This window comes from Podarcis erhardii, assembly GCF_964252035.2.
Source record: "Podarcis erhardii genome assembly, chromosome: 10".
NCBI lineage: Eukaryota > Metazoa > Chordata > Lepidosauria > Squamata > Lacertidae > Podarcis > Podarcis erhardii.
In genome coordinates this window covers 43520156-43528632 of record NC_138500.1, presented here as the reverse complement: position 1 = coordinate 43528632, position 8477 = coordinate 43520156, and the positions used below count along the sequence as shown (strand labels likewise).

Here is an 8477-nt window from a genome sequence, read left to right as displayed (position 1 = left end):
GCGTGACGGCCAGCCTGGCTAATCCTGGCCACAGACTGAGCAGAGCTTCAAGCACATCCTGCCTGCGTCTTTTCTGTGCGCTTGCAGCCATCGTGTGTACAGAGAGGCGGTGGGAAGGGGCCACACTCAAGCACATGCACAGGCGCTGTACACAGTACTGTATATATACTGTGTGTGTGTGTGTGTGTGTGTGTGTGTGTGTGTGTGTGTTAGAGAGAGAGATCCCATTTTCCATTCTGTCCCATTTTGGCGCTGACTTGGTCAATATTGCCATGTTGACCTGTTCACCATCATCATTGCTACCATCCACAAACACGGTGCATCACAAAGTGTAAGAAGACAGATCTCTGCCCCGAAGAGTTTCCAGTTTGATACAGGACAGGTGGCAGAGGAAGATGGAGCCAGGAGTATAAAATGTGTTTATTTCAGTACTTAAGCTTGATTACAGGTCAGTGTGAAATAAATTGTCCAGGCTTCACTCAAAAAAGTGGGGTTTGAGAGTGATTTCAAGGAAATAACGCAGGTGTCCTTTTGGGTCTGAGTTCTAGGCCAAAGGGTCAGCAAGGGACAAAGGATTGACTCATTTGAGGAAGCTGGAGACTTGGGACAATTGAGGATTATGGAGATGGACAAGTGAAGGTTATAGGGCGCCATTTTATCGCCAATGCTTTTAAACAGCTTTATAAATCTGGTGGAAGCTTCATTAGGAGCTTTTGGGTGAGAAATCATCAGTATGCCAATGACACTCAGCTCTACTTCTCTATTACATCTGAATCAGGTGAGACTGCAAGCCCTGGACCAATGCCAGGATGCAGTGGTGGGATGGATGGGGGCCAATAAACAAAGTTTGAGTCCTGGTAAGATGGAGGCACAGTGTGTGAGTGGTTTCTGTGTTTAGGAGACAGGTAAAGTGCCTATCCTCGATGGGCTTATGCTAAGGAAACAGGTCTGAAGTATGGAGGTCCTTCTGCATCCATCTTTATCGCTAGAGGCCCAAGTGGTCTCAGTGGCTAAGAGCACCTTCTATAAACTTCATCTGGTAAGACAACTGCAGCCATTCCTGGATCAAGATAGCTTGGTCTCTGTGCTTCATGCATTGGTTATCTCAAAATTACAGTACTACTTTATGTGGGACTCCCCTTGTGTTTGGTTGAGAAGCCACAAATTGTGTAAAATGCAACTGTCTGGCTGCTGGTGGGGGATTCCCATCAACAGTTTAATAGCACTTCTGCATAAGGATCTGCATTGGTTGTCTAAATGTTAATGGACCAAATTCCAGGTATTGCTAGAAGTATATAAAACCCTGAACAGGTTGGGACCAGTTAACTGAGGCACTGCCTTGCCCCATATAAATTTGCTCCATCATTACATTCAGCCAGGGAGGCACGGTTAAGGGTGCCACGTGATGTTTGCCTTGCTTCTACAAAGCAGAGGACATTTAGTGTCTGCACACACTAAACTTCTTGCCTATTACTCTTTAGCAAGAATCATTTCATTTCAGATGGCTGCTTAAGTCTACTTAAGGATTTTTAAGATGTATAGCTCAACCATCAGTTATTGTGCATCATTGTCCAGGTATTGGCTAAGTATTTTTGCAGCTTTATGGATATGTTATGTTCACCTAGATATTTTGTCCTGGACATAAGTAAATAAATAGGCAGGATTCAAAAGCAGAGCAATCAGAAAGGGGCGAGGCTATGAAGATTCTAAGCAGAGGTGTTGCATGTCAAAGCAGAGTGCCAAATAGACAGGAGGGGACCAAGGTGAGAACAGAAGACAGGAGAAATTTGCAGTGCTCAGACTTAACATCTTGATTTTTTAGTGTTAGGTATTGTGGGGATTCTCATATTCAGACTTTCTTCTGATCAGTTTCCTGAACTGCATATGTACTGTGTCCAGCTTTTTATCTGTTGTAGAAATGCCTTAACAATGCTGATACCACCATTACAGAGTACTTGTGAGCCCAAAGAGTGCATTCCCTTCACCCCCTTGAACAGCCACAGCCTAATTCACATCTGGTGAATCAGGAGCAATAACCAGATGGCTTCAAAGCAAGCTTGAGCCCTACTGCTTTCTACTACTGAGCAGTTAGGCTCAAAATACTCCTGACATCAAGCCTTAATTTGCAGTAGGACTCAGCACCAGCATTGACTTTGTTTCAGGATCAGGAATGGCACACACCTTTGTGAATTTTATGTATTTACATCTGCTGTATCCTGTCCACATCAGTGCATGACTCACTGTGCCTGTTTTGCATATGTAGGCCCTCCCCCTTTCTTAATGCTTCCCACTGACTATCTGCTTCACCTCATTGAGCGTATGTACAAATCACAAAGTACAGCAGGGATTTTGGAATTGTATGCCCACATGAAGTTCACTGTTGTACAGTTGTCACTGTCTGCCCACACTTATAACTCATGCAGCACCTATGGTAGCGGATGGAGGTGACAGCTGGACCTGAATGGTTTTTTTCATGGTGGAGTAGGACTTATGTTTTATTGAAAAGCCTGGCATGCCTCTATTATTGGTTGCACAATAACTCACACAGGTCTCTCTCTCTCTCTCTCTCTCTCTCTCTCTCTGTGTGTGTGTGTGTGTGTGTCAGCTGCTCCTGAATTATCCAAAGATCACAGGGCAATTTACAACAATATAAAATAGTTTCACTTTGAATTGTCCAGTTTTTGTAATTTTACTGGTCTTATCCCCCCCCCCCTTAGGTAAAGCTATATAATATGTTAGGTGGGGGAGGGGTTTGAATCAAGACGTGCTCAATTCCAGCATGATGTCATGTGGAAATATACCTAAAAATGAGTGCCTGGGACACTGCAAGCATAAAGTAAATGGCTAGCATGGAAGTGCCCAAAAATGAAGAATGCTGTGCACTCTTGAAACAGAAACCTTCTTTTTCTGCAGTGGACCAGAAAGTATCCACCAAATTCTATGCATTTTAACTCAGAAGTAAATACCATTTTGTTCAATGAGTCTTATACTTTCCAGGTAGGATTGCAGCCTCATGGGAGACCTTTACCAGAATAAAGTGAGTATTAATAGGACTGACTATATTACAGAACTTATAATTGAACTGACTGCAGAGAGACATATTTAGATGCTTTCACAATTGCAATATACAATACCTTCCCAGTTTTAGTTAAATTGTAGCAAAAAAGGATAAGGAGTCTTGTGGCACCTGAAAGACTTACCAACTTAAGTGGATACAGTGGATAGACAACTATCACGGGCGTGACTTCTTCCATCACTGCAGCTTTGTGATGGGAAAAGCTGTGCCACTTAGTGAATTTTGCCACTAACAAAATTCTTAAAGCTGCGGGATCAGAGCATGTTCATTCATTGAGCTTGGTGACATTAGCATATGGATTATTTAGGGTTTCTTTGGATCTTACATTGTAATTTGTAATAAATGGCACCAGCATTGTGCTAGAGAAATTGATGGCTCAGTAAATAGTCTGTTTGGAAGATATATTTTTCTATGGCAGTTGTGGGGCATCAAACATGACGTGCTCACTTTTTCTTGGCAATGAAAATGTTACATATATAATCAAGATAGTAATTCAGTGAAGGACTCACAGTACCTTCCCTATTGTTCTTTACTTCCTGACTGATATTTTTAGAGCAGAGGCAGATTAGTGATTCATCAGGAAACAAGTTAGATTATAGTTTAATAGAGCCCCAGTGATGCTATCACATTGCAGGGGATTCAGTTCTCCTTGTAAGTTTAAATGAGATTCCCACCCATCTTTCTGTTTTCACTTGTTTCTTTTGCGTTAGCGAAAAAAGAGTAGTTTTCCACCCAGGGGACACAACAGTCAAGAAGAGAAATATAGGTAGAACCTCTTGGAACATCATGAGAAGAAAAGAAAAGAGAACAAGAATGTGGTATGGGGTGGAATGAAAAGTTGAAATGTGATTATACATTTTTTTTACATAAATATGAGTTTCTTTAAAGTATCTTATTTCTTACTAGTTTTTCAACTCTTCAGGGACAAACCGTGATTCTTGCCTTAACACCACAAGGATTAATTATGCACACAGGGAGTACAGTGCATAGAGAAAATCAGAAAGTGGCATAAGATGCAAAACAATGCGTTTTAGTAGCTTTGGATAACAATACTAAAGTGTGACACAGTCCTCTTCTGGGTCAAACTGCATGTTTTATGCAAATACCTCTGATGAAGCTTGACAGGGTTTGTTTGTTTCTTTAATGAAAGGAAGCATTGGAAGGATGCATTTTTGAATGAAGGCGTGGGGGTAGCCAGCGAGCCTGGCACTAGCATGGTCTCTGGGCCTTAGCGAAAACCAAGTCGAAGCAGATTTGCCTTGGGATGATCACAGAGCTACAAGTGACTGTTCAAGACAGGTTTTGGGATAGTAATAAGGGGATAAAGGGTAACTGGAGAGCTACAGTAGATATTAGAGAAACAGAGCCTGAACAATTATTTACAAGATGCTACAGTATAAAGCGGCTTAGTCATGCTGGCCACATGACCCGGAAAAACTGCCTGCGGACAAACGCCAGCTCCCTCGGCCTATAGAGCAAGATGAGTGCGCAACCCCAGAGTCGTCCGCGACTGGACCTTATGGTCAGGGGTCCCTTTACCTTTACCTTTACCTTTACAGTATAAGTTGGTAGCAGACATCATAGAAATAGGACTGGGAGATTTCCATGTCAGACTGAGCTGAAGGTCATGGGTTAGATATGAGTCAGTTCTAGATGACAAAGTATTGATTGAAATAAAATTGCTGCATAAATTTGTTTTCTCAGTGTCTGCAGTTCTATCCAGTCTGTATAAAACAGACTCATCTAAATCATATGATACAAACTATTTACTGTGTTTCAGGATCAATACCTATATCATCCCAGTACTGTCCCAATTACTGCAATTGGAACTGCAGATATTACACAATAAACTGAAAGTGATTCATAAAAAAAATATAAGATCAATGGGCTGGTGAGGCATGTATAATATAGAAACATGCTCGGTGTTTATGTGTACAGTTAATGCTAGAGAGCAAGGGAAAGGGGTAATGCCTTACATTTTGTCTCAAGCTGTTAAGAATCTGATATATAAGATGAACTAACATGCAGTAACCTACCCACAACAATTGTTTCACATATTTCCATTTGCAAGTTCTGCTGCAGTTGCGCAGAAACATGAATTTGTCAAACTAAATATATTTGTAATGATTAGCGTTACATTTTGTCAGGTTTTCAAATTCAGAGTCTAATGGACTGAGTTCTGGGACTGGGTTGCAATATTCTTGTCCTTAGTAAACTTACTTTATGATGCACAGCAGGTGTGGGAAACATTTGGACCTCCAGATGTTGTTGAACATGCTAATGGCATGGGATGATGGGAGTTATAGTTCAGCAACAACTGGGAGCCCAAAGATTCCCACACCTGGCATACAGCTTGCAGCTAGTTAGAAAAGAAAGCTCAGATGATGATAAGCAGCACCTTGTAAAGTTCCCTTGGCTGTAAACTTTTCCAGATATTGTTCAGAGTTATGTCATCATAGACAGTATTAGTTAAACGGCATGCCAGTTGTACAACAGCATTCAGTGATGGATGCACTGTCTAAGGAAAGCATCCCATTTCATCAGGTATGAAATACAGCTCATCTGTCGCTCTGAAAATGCAGTATCTCTGCAACAGAAGAATGACCTCAAGATAGAAGGCACTAGACTATGCACAGCAAATGAGTAAGCAAATTTGCATTTGTTGTGCTAAAAATCCAATTGATAATGCTTTGATAAATATCTACAAAAGACAGACATATCCTTGTGCAAGAACCTCCACATGCTTGCATTGACCTTGTCTCAATTATGTCGGATTCAGTGGTAATATTAGGGGTGGGTGGGATGAATGTGATATGATGTCATAAAACTCTTTCCACGTCAAATAGGTTTTTACAGTCACAAAACCTTGCCACTTGCAGCATGTCTCAGAAGAAAGAGGTGGAAAGCAGATATGGCTTGTTGGGCGCAATCAGCAGTTGTGGTTCCCGCTTTGGCTATCCACTACCAATACGGTGGTTTTTTTCCAGCAGAAGGGGAAGAAAGGGGGGCATTTTTAGAGGAGACACATGCCCACCTTCGCTCTCTAGTAACACTACCTAAGTTTGGATGGACAGGTTCAAGACTTGAATGCTTATTGGCAGACAATAAACTCTACGGCTTCAAATACACCGAAAGAAGTACAGTAGCTACATTTTCATATACGTACTCCTGTGGAGTCCTGAAAACAGATTGAATAGGAGCAGTGGGTGAGCTCTACCTTTCTTTCACTGTCTTTGAAACATCCCACCTCTTGGCTGCAAACTACTAAGAAGCCACTGGCTGAACTGTAGATCCTTAAGATTTCCTCAGGAAGAAAGCTCAGTTGGCTCTGCGGCTCTTACTCGGCAAAAAAACCCCAAACAACCCTACTTGTTATTGTGTGGAAAGTTCACCTTTTAAAACTTGCTGGATCAGTTTCTATCTTTATCCAAAGCTTATCAAATGCCTCTTCTTTTCGTTGGTCTCTCTGATCTGGGAACTGTCGTATCGTGTGCTGCTATAATAAATTATTAATTGGTATTATAATTCAGTAGGCTCTATTTTTGAAGTTTGATTAATTCACTGCCTTTTTGCTTTATTATTTTAACTGCAGTGAGCCATGCTCAGATTAATATTTAGCATTGAAATTTCAGCCCTCTGGCATCACATCTCAAACTGAGTTCAAAGATTTATTGTTTATTTAAAAGATTTATATCCCATCTTTTCATTGAAGTGGTCCTTAAGGTGGCTTACAACTGAAGAAACTACACAGTGGAATAAAAAGCTTTTTAACTCCTCTCTTGGTGGTAGAAAATTTGTTTTGTAGTCTTACAGAATGGGATATAAGTTAAAGGCAATCTGGAGGGTTTCCTAAAATAGTTCACCGTCCAAAATTTAAATGCTAATTTTCTCTGAATATTCTCTGAGTATTCAGTTTGAAATAGTGGAGTCTTTCATATTGAAGTTTATTCTCAAATGGAGCTTTGTATTAAAGTCAAATTTCATTTTGCATAGTTAAGAATAAAAAGATTATATTTCTATGTATGATTGCCCACTTCGTATCATTGACTGGTGAGGCCAGGAGACACACAACATGATATGTCTTACTCCATGAAGTTCAGAAGTGAGGGACCTTTGGCCTTCCAAATGTTGCTGAATTAGAACTCTTAACGGCCCCAGAAAGTATGACCAATGGCCAGAGATGAGGGGAGTTGTAATTCATCAACATCTGGAGGGCAAAAGGTTCCCCACACATTGCGTTCATGGTTCTCTCTAGCCCTTTTTTAGCACAAAAATCTATGTGGTTGGTTAATCTGAGATAGGGTAGGTTAGTCAGAGTCTTCCCAGATGTGCTTATTTAGCAAGTTATCCTATGCATACCCCAAGGTCCATACAGAAGGGGTGCAGGAGAATGACTGCACAGCAGTTCAACAGCAGCAATCCAGTGAGATACCCAAATTCGTAGCTGAACAGGATCTATGCCATATACACCTTGCACCTGAAGCAGTGGTCTCCTTTGTGTACATTAGTATACTTGAATAAAATAGCTGTTGCATTAAGATTCACCTTATCCTAATGCATTTTTAAGGTGTATCGTCTGCCTGTAATAACACTAATTGATGTTACTCAGCATCCTTATGTGGTGTATCAGAAATGTCAAGGATAGCAATTCTTTCTGACTCACTCTGGCTATCAGATACCTATGCTGATAGAAAATAACCCTGCAGGAATCTATTTTTGTAGCCATGGAGAGAAGCAAAATAAGCTGAAAGGGGCCAAGCTAGTACACACCATAGAAGAGCCTTCCTCACCCTCATGCACTCAAGATGTGCTGGACTACAACTGTAGTCCTAACTGCTGTGCAAGCCACTTTCTGCCCATTGTGACCACACATAGAGAGAGAGCCAGGGAGGCTGTTTGGCAGGACAAAATCAAAGCGAGGGGTTCATTCGCTTAACTTCTAGTCCGCACAATATTTGCTCTGCAAATGTATTATTGTGGGATGGATGTGTGAACCCTATTGGTTCCAGTCTACCATCAATTTGGATTTGCCAGTTACTTTTTCTGGACCTCTACTGGTCCTCAGTTTGTTATTATGGATCTGCATATGTATTCTGCAAGGGTGAAGGGGTGGGGGGAAGTAAGGAGAAACCACTATTACTTTATTGACCCATATGATTAAAAAAACAAACTACAGCTCACATTTTAAGTGATTGGAGGTTTCAGAAATCTCCAAAGACAAAAGCAAGCAAACTCTGGGGTCACTTACACAAGGAAGAATATTGGGTAGAATTCAACTTAAGGAGATTGTTCCATCAGTGAAAGCATTTCTGCTTGCCCAATGGACAAAGAATATATTTTAAATAAGATGCTTAAATCATTACTGAAATAAATACCTGAATGTGTTGGGTACTGTCCTGGC

General features: G+C 41.0%; 1 long non-coding RNA gene across 1 annotated transcript; it reads left to right on the top strand.

Annotated features, from left to right (window-relative positions):
* Window positions 1-176: 176 nt before the first annotated feature.
* Window positions 177-6851, top strand: LOC309351245. The gene is made up of 2 exons (XR_014160763.1): window positions 177-448; window positions 4857-6851. It is a non-coding gene; the product is annotated as an uncharacterized lncRNA (long non-coding RNA).
* The last annotated feature ends 1626 nt before the right edge of the window (window positions 6852-8477 follow it).